General features: G+C 37.5%; 1 long non-coding RNA gene and 1 pseudogene across 1 annotated transcript in view; one reads left to right on the top strand and one right to left on the bottom strand.

The window, feature by feature from the left end:
• LOC145717818 (uncharacterized) overlaps nucleotides 1–13,489 on the bottom strand; it is a 164,402-nt gene that overhangs the window by 146,663 nt on the left and 4,250 nt on the right. The window lies entirely within an intron of this gene.
• LOC102743014 (centrosomal protein of 70 kDa pseudogene) lies at nucleotides 11,006–13,483 on the top strand (annotated as a pseudogene).

Below are 13,489 nucleotides of genomic sequence, written 5' to 3'. Positions count from 1 at the left end.
ACTAATATATATATACAAAAATAAGGGTAAATACAATGAAGGGCTGAAATTTGATTGTAAAGATGAATATTAAAAAAAAAGATTTTAGGGCACCTGGGTAGCTCAGTTGGTTAAGCGACTGCCTTCGGCTCAGGTCATGATCCTGGAGTCCCAGGATCAAGTCCCGCATCGGGCTCCCTGCTCGGCGGGGAGTCTGCTTCTCCCTCTGACCCTGCCCCCGCCATGTGCTCTCTCTCTCTCATTCTCTCTGTCTCAAATAAATAAATAAAATCTTTAAAAAAAAAAGATTTTAAAAAAGGAATTGATAAGATAAGATGTTGGTTGAAAAAAAAAAGAGATAATGTTATCTGGCAGGAGGCTAGAACAAAGCCATACACTAGATTTAGGGTATATTTTGGTCTGTTAAAAGAAACCATATCCCAAAATTTTAAAGAAAGAAAAACTTATATATGTACAAAAAATAAGGTTAAATACAATGAATGGATAAAATAAGAGTGTAAAAATGAAAATTAAAAAAAATTTTAAAAAAGGAATTGGTAAGATAAGATGTTGGTTGAAAAAGGAAAGACAAAAAATTCAAAAAAGGTAGAAAAAGCCAAAATAAGGAAAATCTAAAAAAATTAACTTTGAAAGACTAAAGAATCATGGGGAAAAAAAGCCATGAATTCTATGAGCTGTGTTCCCCTAGTGCTGGAGTTTTGCAGTTATCATTGATCAGTAAACTTGGTCTTGGCTGGATGTTTTTGCTGATCTTCTGGGGGAGGGGCCTGTTGCAGTCATTCTCAAATATCTTTGCCCAAGGTGGAATTGCATCTCCTTTGTCATGGGTCAGGCTAAGTAACCTCCTTGGGTTTGATCTCGGTTGCTTTTGTTCCCTGAAAGCTTTCCATACAGTTTTGGAGGAGGAGAATGAAAATGGCAGCCTCCCAATCTCTGACCCCAGAGGAGCTGAGAACTCACAGCCCCACTCCTCAGTGAGCCCTCAGAGAAAAGCAGTCAATCACTCCTCTCTCCCTGGTCTCCAGCCACACACAGAGCTCACCTGGCCGGTGACTGCGTGTTTGTATCTCTGGCACACGAACCTGTTTGCAGTCTCCAAACCCAGTGGATTCCTGCGGTGCACTTCCGTACTGCTCCTCCTGGAGGAGGAAGGGCAGTCTCCCCGGATCTGCCACTTGTTGGATCCCTGCTTGAAGAGTAGTGGCCCAACTGTGCCACAGATCATGGTTTATGGAAGCCCTCAAATGAGAGCCCACTCCTCGGCTCTGTCTTTGCAGCCAGCTTCCCCACTCTGATACTTGGGAACTCTACCACACTTGGGCACGCCCGGTCTTTCTGTGACCCGTAGGGTCCTGAGACCACACTGTCCCAGCATGGGTTCCACCCCCGCTTAGCCACTGGAGCAATGTCATTCATCGAAACAGACTTCTAAAAGTTCTGGTTTTATTCTCTGCTGCTCTATAACTTGTTTGTAGCTGGCTGATGGATGCTCCCTCCCTCCCACCACCACGGACAATCTTCCCAAATATTGCCTCGAATTCACTTCTCCACATGTCCTACCTTCCAGAAAGTGGTCTTTTTTCTGTTCATAGCATTGCTGCTATTCTTTTCTTTGATCTCCTATTAAGTTTGTAGGTGTTCAGAATGGTTTGATAACTATCTAGCTGAATTCCTGGGACCAGAACAAATTTAGGTCTCCTACTCCTCTGCCATCTTGCTCTTCCAATTCTTTCTTCTTTCATTATATTTTGTGCATCTCCTCTGGGTTTTTGCTTTGCTTATTATGAGGCTTACACAAAACACCTTATAGATAAAACAATCCATTTTAAGCTTCTGGCAACTTAACTCACATTGTAAACAAATGTTTTACTCTTTTATGTCCCCCTTTTATATATTTTTGATGCCACAATTTACCCTTTTTTAAAAAGATGTATTTATTTGTTGTAGAGAGAGAGAGAACGAGCATGAGTGGGGGGAGGAGCAGAGGGAGATAATTGCAAGCAGACTCTCTACTGAGTGCAAAACCTGATGCAGGGCTCAATCTCATGACCCTGAGATCATGTCCTGAGCTGGAATTGAGACAGACACTTAACCAACTGAGCCACCCAGTGACTTGTCAATTTACCCTTCCTATATTGTGTGTTAGTTAAGAAATTTTGGCAACTATAGTTATATTTAATACCCTTACTTTAACCTTTATACTGTAGTTAATTGTTCAACACACCATTCTATTACTGAATTAGAGTTTTCTAAATCTGACGGTACATACCTTTACCAGTGTGGTGCATACCTTTGTGTTTTCGTGTCACTAACATCTTTTATTTCAGCTTAAAGATTCAATTCAGCATTTCTTGTAAGGCAAATCTAGTGGCAATGAACTCCATCAACTTTTGTTTTTCTAGAATATCTTCATCGAAAATTGATCTTTCAGATAAAATTTTCCAGGTAAAATATTCTTGGTTGTCAATATATTTCTTTCAAAAATTTGAATATGTAAATCTACTGTCTCCTGGTCTCTTTCTAGGGGTTTTTGCTGAGAAATATGCCAATAATCTAATGAGTGTTCCTTTGTGGCTTACAATCTTTTTTTTTTTTTAATCTGTCTAAAGAGATTATACTCTTTTTATCTTTGATTTTTGACAGGCTCATTTTAATGTGCCTTGGAGAAGGTCAATTTGCATTGACATTACAGGGTGAATTATTAGTTTTGTATACTTCAGTGTCCAAGACTTTCCCAAGATTTGGGGAGTTCTCACCTATTATTTAAATAAACTTTCTGCCCCTGTATTCCTCCATTCTCTTCTGTAATCTCAATCGTTTTAATATTTATAAATGTCATGAAGTCCCATAGATCACATTTTTCATTCCTTTTTGTTGTTGTTCTCCCCCTCACTGGCTTATTTCAACATTCCTGACCTCTAGTCCACTTACTATGTCTTCTATTTCTTCTACTCTGCTGTAGGGGTTCTGCACTGCATTTTTCATTTCATTCATTGCATTTTTCTGCTCCAGAATTCCTTTTTTTTCATGATTTCTACCTTTTTGTTACATTTTCCAACTTGTTCATGTATATTTTCCTGATTTCATTGACTTGTTTTTCAGTGTTTTCTTGTAGCTCATTGAGCTTCCTCAAAACAACTGTTTTGAATTCTTTATCAACTAGATCCCAAAATACCATGCCTTTGAGTTTGGTCATTGGAGAATCAATGTTATCTTTGGTAATGACAGGTTCCCTTGATTCTTCTTGTTTATTGGAGTTGCTACTTTCATATATCAAGTAGCAGCCACCTTCTCAAACTTTTATTACCTGCCTTCAATGGGATATGCTCTTCATTGTTTCTGTTATTTGCAGGTTTTACTTTGATCTTATTTTGATGTACCTGCTCCACATATCTTGCTCTTTCTTGTAGCAGAATTCTTAAGCTTTTGTTTCTCTAGTTCTTAAAACTCTTCTGGTTGACTGCCAGAAACCTCTCTTTTGTTTTCCAAAAAGTGGTGTTATAGTTGAAGTTTGTAGTTTCTTCCTTGCCCACAGGTCCTGGTGTTTTGTTTTGTTTTGTTTTTTTCTGATAGTTCTCTTTTTACCAGACTCACTCTTATCAATGTAGTTCTGAGCACACACAGTAGCTGGTCACGGAATAGGAGCAGATGTAGGTTTTGCAGTCAGGAATTGGAACTGTTCTTGGGCCTGGTGAAGAGATCCTGGGGTGGTATTCTTTCAAAGGTTCTTAGGACTTTCTGCTGAAGTTCTGAGTACAGTTAGCAGGAGCCACACCACTCTAAAGTCCTTTGATGTACTTAATTTCCTCTTTCTCAGTCTCTTCCCTCCATCCAAGTCATTGAGGTGCCACTTCAGTATTCTGGGTATTATGGGAGAGAAACTGGTTTCTCCAATGGTGTCCCACACAGCTGTGGGAGCCAGGCACCCACTCACTGCCTTTTTATCCCCCTCCCCATGAGTGTGGTTTCCATCTGTAGTTCAGCCCCACACTGTGTCATTTTGAGGGAGAGGCAACATTGGCAAAGTTCTTATTGCATTCAATATTGAAATTTTTGCTCTAACGGCATGCTGGTATCTCTTCTCAGGAAGTTTATTCTACAAATTCTTTCTCCCTTATGGGTATCTACCTAGGTCAACACTCTATCAGTTTTCGCCAACTGAAGCAAAAAAATAAAATCAGCATGTTTACTGGCTTTGCTTGTTCCATGGCTCATAATGAGGGAGGACTTTCTGCCTATTTCCATGTGCACAGGTAGCCAAGACTCCTCCTAGATCATTAGGCATATCATACTGGATCCCACCACTCCCACAGAGGCATCTTTGTTTGTGGATAGATGCCTAATTAGTTGTCAAAAAGGGAGACTAAAAGAAAGGTTGTCTAAAATGTGCTGACATCACCACCTGATTTTGGACATGGTTTTCCTTCTCTCGTTAGATGGGGATTTGGGGCTACAGGACAATAATCAGACAGATAAAACATTGCTGGCTTTGGATTTAGAGAAAGGGAACAATGAGCCAATTAATGAAGGTGGCCTCTAGCAGCTGGAAAACATAAGAAAATGGTTTATTCCTTAGAAACTCCCAAAGGAAGCAGCCCTTCCAATAACTTAATTTTAGTTTTGTAAATTCATTTCAAACTTGTGCTTAAAGAACTATAAGAAAATCTTTTCTTATTGTTTAAGCCCTTAAGTTTGTGGTAATTTGTTATAGTAGTAATAGAAAACTAATACAATAACTAAAATCAATTTTAGTGTAAATAGTTTAAACACACTTGTTAGAAGACAGATTTTTAAATTGGATACAAAAGCCAGACAAAACTACATGGGGTCTATAGAAATCTATAAATATGAAGACAGACTTCCGGTTTCTAGTTCTACATGTAAGAAGCTTGGAAGTGGTCACTACAACCCAGTAAGAGCACACAGCTGAACTGACTGAAAAAAAAAACTCTTCTTGGACTTATAATGGTGGTGGACATGATGAAAATTGTCGTCCTCAGGATTGGAGACAGGTGAATACAGGAAGTTGAAATTTACATGAGCAGAGATTCACAAGTGGAAACTACTGTGGTAACGAGTGCCCAAATAGGGAAACCTGAACTTTAATTGAACAACAGCTGGAGGCTCAATGCAGACAATCTGAGAGTTAAAAACATGAGAGAGACCTAGTAATAGAAAGCTCCCCCAACCATATCATGAGATTTACCAGTAGGATCTCAATCAGATTCACACAATAAATATCAGAGAAAAATCCCCTCCTGCTTCTAGCAGGAAGGAAAACAAATTAACCATTTTGGAATAGACAAGAACACTTTGTTCTTAAAATGGCCTGCCTTCACTGTAAACTAGTTAACCAGAACATAACCTGCTGGGGTATTACCATAACCAAACTGACTTGAAGGGAATGAAATATTGAATTTTAGCCATCTCTAGCTTTCCACATGAGAGAGGGAAATTAGTTTCAGCACCCTCCAGCTATTCTGTCCTATCTAAGGGGAGAGAAAAAAAATGAGAGACATTTATACAGTTCATAGTCCACAGATACAGCTTTAATAAAAAACTAAAACCTATTTATAATACTATAGAATGATTTCCAACTTACCACACCTCGCCACCAAATTCTAAGTCTTATTTACAACAGACCTTTAACATGATACATCATGTTTGGCTATGAAGAAATAATTACAAAGTATATCATAAGGCAAAAAAAATTTGAAGACACAGAGTAAGCATCAGAACCAGATTTAGTAGAGATGTTTCAAATAGTCAGATTGGGAATTTTAAAATAGCTATGACTAATATGCTAAGAACTTTAATGATAATGTAGATAGCATGCAAGAACAGATGAGAAATGTAAATAGAGAGATGGAATTTTTTTTAAATGCCAGAAGCAAACAAAACAAAACAAAATAAACACACTGTAACAGAAATAAATAATTTATTGGATGGGCATATCAGGAGATGACCCAACTGAGGAAATATTTTCTGAGCTATATATATTCCACATATAATAGTGAAACATACAGATCTCAGAGAAAAAAGAAAAACCTGAAAGCAGCTCAGGACAAGAGATCAGTAACCTATAAGGGTAGAAATATTAGGTTGGCAGCAGACCTATTCACAGAGACCTGGCAGACCAAAAAGGAATGGCATAATATATTCAGGGTGCTAAATGGGAAAAACATGCAGCCAAGAATACCTTACCCACCTAAGATGTCATTCAAAATAGAAGGACTGATAAAAAGCTTCCAGGAAAACAGAAACTTAAAGAATTTGTGATCACCAAACCATCCTACAAGAAATATTAAAAGGGATCCTTTAAGCAAAGAGAAAGCCCAAAAGTAAGATAAACCAGAAAGGAACAGAGACAATACAAAGTAACAGTCACATTACAGTTAATACAATGATACTAAATTTGTATCTTTCAAATTTTTTTTTTTAAGATTTTATTTATTTGCGAGAGAGAGAATGAGAGAGAGCATGAGAGGGAGGAGGGTCAGAGGGAGAAGCAGACTCCCTGCTGAGCAGGGAGCCTGATGTGGGACTCAATCCTGGGACTCCAGGATCATGACCTGAGCCGAAGGCAGTCGCTTAACCAACTGAGCCACCCAGGTGCCCTAAATTCGTATCCTTCAACAGTTACTCTGAATGTATATGGGCTAAATGCCCCAATCAAAAGACACAGATTGGATAAAAAACAAAGACCCATCGATATGCTGTCTGCAAGACACTCATTTTAGACCCAAAGATACCTCCAGAGTTAAAGTGAGGGGATGGAAAACCATTTATCATTCTAATGGACATCAAAAGAAAGCTAGAGTGGCAATCCTTATATTAGACAATTTAGATTTTAAACCAAAGACTGTAAGTAAGAGATGAGGAAGGGCACTATATCATAATTAAAGGGTCTATACAACAAGAAGTCCTAATAATTGTGAATATTTATGCTCCTAACATGGGAGCAGGCAAATATATAAGCCAATTAATAATAAAATCAAAGAAACACATTGACAATAATACAATAAAAATAGGGGACTTTAAAACCCACTGCACTGCAATGGACAGATCATCTAAACAGAAGATCAATAAGGAAAGAAGATCTTTAAATGATGCATTGGTCCAGATAGACTTCACAGATATATTCAGCACATTCCATCCTAAAGCAACAGAATACACATTCTACTCTAATGCACATGGAACATTCTCCAGAATAGATCACCTACAGGGTCACAAATCAGGTCTCTACCAGTACCAAAAGACTGGGATCATTCCCTGCATATTTTCAGACCACAGAGCTTTGAAACTGGAACTCAATCACAAGAAGAAATTTGGAAAGAACTCAGTTACATGGAGGCTAGAGAGCATCCTACTAAAGAATGAATGGGTCAACTAAGAAATTAAAGAAGAATTTAAAAAATTCATGGAAAAAATGAAAATGAAAACACAACTGTACTAAATCTTTTGGATGCAGCCAAGGTAGTCCTAAGAGGGAAGTATATAGAAATACAAACATTTCTCAAGAACCAAATAGGGTCTCAAATATACTACCTAACTTTACACCTAAAGGAGCTGGAGAAAGAACAGCAAATAAAGCCTAAAATGAGCAGGAGAAGAGAAATAATAAAGATCAGAGCAGAAATCAATGAAATAGAAACCAAAAGAACAGTAGAACAGATCAATGAAACTAGGAGCTGGTTCTTTGAAAGGATTAATAAGATTGATAAGCCCTTGGGCAGAATTATCAAAAAGAAAAGAGAAAGTACAAAAATAAATAAAATCATGAATGAAAGAGAGAGATCACAACCAACACAGAAGAAATACAAACAAGTATAAGAACATATTATGAGCAACTATATAACAACAAACCAGGAAATCTGGAAGAAATGAATGCATTCCCAGACACTTATAAACTACCAAGACTGAAACAGGAAGAAATACATAATCTGAACAGACACATAACCAGCAAGGAAGTTGAAGAAGTAGTCAAAAACCTCCCAAGAAACAAGAGCCCAGGGCGGGATTACTTTCCAGATCAATTCTACCAAACCATTAAAGAAGAAGGTATTTCAAAAAAAATAGAAATGGAAGGAAAACTTCCAAACTCTTTCTATGAGGCCAACATTACTTTTATCCCCAAACCAGACAAAGACACAACCAAAAAGGAGAATTACAGACCAATATCCCTCATGATCATGGATGCAAAAATTCTCACCAAAATACTAGCCAATAGCATCCAAGAGTATATTAAAAGGATTATTCACCACGATCAAGTGGGATTTATTCCTAGGCTGCAAGGTTGTTTCAACATCTGCAAATCAGTCAATGTGATACATGACATAAATAAAAGAAAGGACAAGAACCATATGATCCTCTCAATACATGCAGAAAAAGTGTTTGACAAAGTACAGCATCCTCTCTTGATTAAAACTCGTCATAGTGTAGGGATAGAGGGAACATACCTCAACATCATAAAAGCTGTGATCACCAAGACAGCATGGTATTGGCACAAAAACAGACACATAGATCAATGGAAAAGAATAGGGACTCCAGAAATGGAACCTCAATTCCATGGTCAAATAATCTTTGACAAATCAGGAAAGAATACCCAATGGATAAGACAGTCTCTTCAATAAATGGTGCTGGGAAAATCAGACAGCTACATACAGAAGAATGAAACTGGACCATTCTCTTACATCATTCACAAAGATAAACTCAAAATGGATGAAAGACCTCAATATGAGACAGGAATCCATCAAAATCCTAGAGGAAAGCAAAGGCAGTAACCTCTTCAACATAGGCCACAACAACTTCTTTCAAGACATGTCTCCAAAGGCAAGGGAAACAAAAGCAAAAATGAACTTTTGGGACTACATCAAGATAAACAGCTTCTGCATAGCAAAGGAAACAGTCAGCAAAACTAAGAGCCCTCCCACGGAATGGGAGAAGATATTTGCAAATGACATTACAGATAAAGGGCTGGTATCCAAGTTGTATAAAGAACTTCTCAAACTCAACACCCAAGAAACAAATAATCCAGTCAAAAAATGGGCAGAAGACATGAACAGACACTTCTCCAAAGAAGACATACAAATGGCTAACAGAGACATGAAAAAAATGTTCATCATCACTAGCCATTAGGGAAATACAAATCAGCACAATGACATACCACCTTACACCAGTTAGAATGACAAATTTAACAAGGCAGGAAACAACAAATATTGGCGAGGATGTGGAGAAACGGGAACCCTCTTACACTGTTGATGGGAATGCAAGCTGGTACAGCCACTTTGGAAAACCATATGGAGGTTCCTCAAAAAGTTAAAAATAGAGCTTCCCTATGACCCAGCAATTGCACTAGTGGGTATTTCAGCAATTGCACTAGTTGGTATTTATTCCAAAGATCCAGATATAGCAAAAAGAAGGGGCACATGCACCCCAATGTTAATAGCAACAATGTCCACAATAGCCAAACTGTGGAAGGAGCCAAGATGCCCTTTAACAGACTAAAGGATAAAGAAGATGTGATTTATATATACAATGGAATATTACTCAGCTATCAGAAAGGATGAATACCCACCATTTGTATTGACATGGATGGAACTGGAGGACATTATGCTAAATCAAATAAGTCAAGTAGAGAAAGACAATTATCATATGGTTTCACTCATATGTGGAACATAAAGAATAGCATGGAGGACCATAGGGGAAGGGATGGAAAACTGAATGTGAACAGGAAGAAATCAGAGGGAGAGACAAACCATGAGAGACTGTGGCCTCTGGGAAAAAAACTGATGGTTTCAGAAGGGAGAGAGGTGAGGGGATGGGGTAGTCAGGTGATGGGTATTAAGGAGGGCACATGTTGTGATGAGCACGGGTTTTATATGCAAATAATGAATCGCTGAACACTACATCAATAACTAATGATGTGCTATATGTTGGCTAATTGAACATAATAAAAATAAATAAAAATAAAACTCATCATAGTGTAGGGATAGACGGAACATTCCTCAAAATCATAAAAGCCATCTATGAAAAGCCCACAGCAAATATCATTCTCAATGGGGAAAAACTGAGAGCTTTCCCCCTAAGGTCAGGAACATGGTAGGGATGGCCAATATCACCAATCTGTGCAGCATAGTAGTAGAATTCCTAGCCTCAGCAATCAGACAACAATAAGAAATAAGACATCCAAATCAGCGTAGAAGAATTCAAACTCTTACTCTTTGCAGATGACATGATACTCTATGTGGAAAACCCAAAAGACCTCACCCCAAAATTGCTAGAACTCATACAGGAATTCAGCAATGTGGCAGGATAGAAAATAAATGCACTTAAATCAGTTGCATTCTTATACACTAACAATGAGACAAGATAAGGAGAAATTTAGGAGTCGATCCCATTTACAATTGCACATGAAATCATTAGATACCTAGGAATAAAGGGAACCAAAGAGGCAAAGGAGCTGTACTCAGAAAACTGCAGAATGGGGTTATGGGGTAACTGGATGATGGACATTAAGGAGGTCATGTGATGTAATGAGCACTGGGTATTATATAAGACTGATGAATCACAGGCCTGTACCTCTGAAACCAATAATACTTTCTATGTTAATTAATTGAATTTAAATTAAACAATATTAAAAAATACAGAACAGTATATCTATAAGCTATGGCATAACCACAAAAGCAACATACATGTACTGGAATTACCAGGAAGAGAAATAGAAAGAAACAGAAGAAAAATTTGAAATGACTTAAAAGTTCACAAAATTAATTTCAGACAGCAAATAACAGATTCAGGGAGCTCAAATAACATGGCAAAATAAATGAAAACAAACAAAAACTACATATACATTGGTATATAATTTCCAAATTACAGAGAATTGAAGTTAGTCCTGAAAGAAGCTGGGGGGGGGTACACCTTATTTATAGAGGAACAAAGGCAAGAATTACATCAAATTTTTCTCAGAAACTATGCGAGCAAAAAGAGTGGAGTGTAGGCGCTGGTGGAGGGAGGCCGCGGCCAAGGAAGATGAAGATCCAGTTTCGGACGTGAGACTCACTGGGTGATCATTTCATTGAGATCAACTTAAATGAACAGGTGAAAAGTGCAAGAGGAATGTGCTATGACTGAGACAACGTGAATATTTTTTCTTGCCAGTCTACTTCTTCTGATTTCACAAAAGATATATCTCCAGCAGCCCCTAAAGCCTAGGAGTCCAGTAAATCATCAAACACACTCATGACTGAAAAACTGCGGGAAGAAGCAGAATGGGAAAGCATAAATGTGCTGTTGATGAGGCATGGCCTAAAACCTTTGTCTCTAGTCAAAAGAACTGATCTTAAAGATCTCATCGTTTTTGACAAACAGTCATCACAAAGGATGAGGCAGAATTTGGAAACATTGGTGGAAGAAACAACACGTCAACAGAACATGATCCAGGAGCTCATAGAAACTAATCAGCAGCTTAAAAATGAACTTCAGTTAGAACAAAGCCGAGCAGCCGATCATGAACAACGAGCTAATGACTTGGAACAAATTATGGAGAGTGTGAAGTCCAAAATTGATGAATTGGAGGATGAATCTCTAAATAGGGTTTGCCAGCAACAGAATATAATAAAAGATCTTCAAAAGGAGCATAAAGCTTTACAGGCAAAATGTCAGCATTATAAGGAAAAACGAATGGAGCAACAAGAGACTATTGCTTCTTTGCAAAAGGATATCTATAGATTAACAAAGGAGGAAGAAGAGCGCATTGTCACTCAAAACAGAGTGTTTGCTTATCTCTGCAAAAGAGTTCCTCATACCATCTTGGATAGACAGTTGCTTTGCCTAATTGATTACTATGAATGTAAAATTAGAAAATTGCATAAACAAAGGCAATATAAAGAAAATGAAAGTCCGTCAGAAGAAGAAAAAGACTACAGAAGTTTGGATGCCTCACCAACTTATAAAGGCCTTCTAATGTCATTACAGAATCAACTCAAGGAATCGAAATCCAAGATTGATGCACTTTTAAGTGAAAAGCTGAATCTCCAAAAAGATTTGGAAACCAGGCCCACACAGCATGAATTAAGACTTTATAAACAACAGGTGAAGAAACTGGAGAAAGCCCTTAAGAAAGACATCAAATTACAGGATCTTATCAGTCAAAAAAAGGCAGAGGACCCAGAGAAACCAGATGAACCCAGCAAAGATAACCAGCGGCAGGCCCTAATTGACCAGAGATACTTTCAGGTTCTGAATAGCATCAATTCAATTGTTCACAATCCAAGAGCTCCAGTAATAATTTATAAACAGAGCAAAGGAGGAGCCCAACATTTTAATAAAGATCTTGTTCAGGATTGTGGATTTGAGCATCTTATTCCTATAATAGAAATGTGGGCAGATCAACTGACTTCCCTAAAGGATTTGTATAAGTCCTTGAAAATACTATCCGCAGAACTGGTGCCTTGGCATAATTTAAAAAAGCAGGATGAAAATGAAGGTATCAGAATTGAAGATCTGTTGTTTATAGTAGATACCATGTTAGAAGAAATTGAAAATAAGGAAAAGGACAGCAATATGCCAAACTTAAAAACTTTGCAAGCTATTGTTTCTCACTTCCAAAAGTTATTTGATGTGCCTTCTTTAAATGGAGTCTATCCTCGAATGAATGAAGTTTATACTAGGCTTGGAGAAATGAACAATGCTGTGAGAAACCTCCAAGAACTCTTAGAATTAGATAGTTCATCTTCATTGTGTGTGTTGGTGAACACAGTTGGAAAATTGTGTAGGCTGATTAATGAGGATGTGAATGAACAGGTTATGCAGGTATTGGGACCTGAAGACCTCCAAAGTATTATCAACAAACTGGAAGAACATGAGGAATTTTTCCCAGCATTTCAGGCATTTACTAATGATCTACTTGAAATCTTAGAAATTGATGACTTGGATGCCATTGTACCTGCAGTAAAGAAATTAAAAATACTTTCATACTGAAAACAAATCAAATAATTTTTACTGTGTAAATTGCATTCTTAACATTCTGAGTATTTTATAGGATTGATCTTGCTTTGAGACAGGGTTATAAATGTATTTACTCTCAGAATTCATCCCCTTCTTAGTATTGGGTCCTTCGCATCTATATTTTTATTAACTTTGAGATTCTTATATAGAAAACATTGTAAGCTAAAGTGTAAGTTGACTTTAAGTCATTTAAACATTTCTTAAGCAATTCTTCAGTGCTTAAAGTCTAAGACTGTTTTAAAATATAATGTGTGAGTAAAACAAACTCAGAGAGGTTGCAAATAATAAAAAGGTTGTATTTAAGTTGAGGGTTTAGTGACCTTTTTGATTCTGGGAACAAGGATTGCCAGTGGCTCTCTTGAATTCAGCCAATAACAACCTATTGCTTTCCTGGCAAGGAAATGGCACATTCTATTAAGATATCCCTCATGGCACTTGCCTTTTCAAAGCAGGAGGAAGAAAAGGAAAAAATGTTTTATCA

This window comes from Leptonychotes weddellii, chromosome X, assembly GCF_054177405.1.
Source record: "Leptonychotes weddellii isolate Sample4059 chromosome X, ASM5417740v2, whole genome shotgun sequence".
In the NCBI taxonomy this organism is placed as follows: domain Eukaryota; kingdom Metazoa; phylum Chordata; class Mammalia; order Carnivora; family Phocidae; genus Leptonychotes; species Leptonychotes weddellii.
The sequence above is the reverse complement of the archived record's forward strand: the minus strand, read 5'-3'. Positions and strand labels throughout refer to the sequence as shown.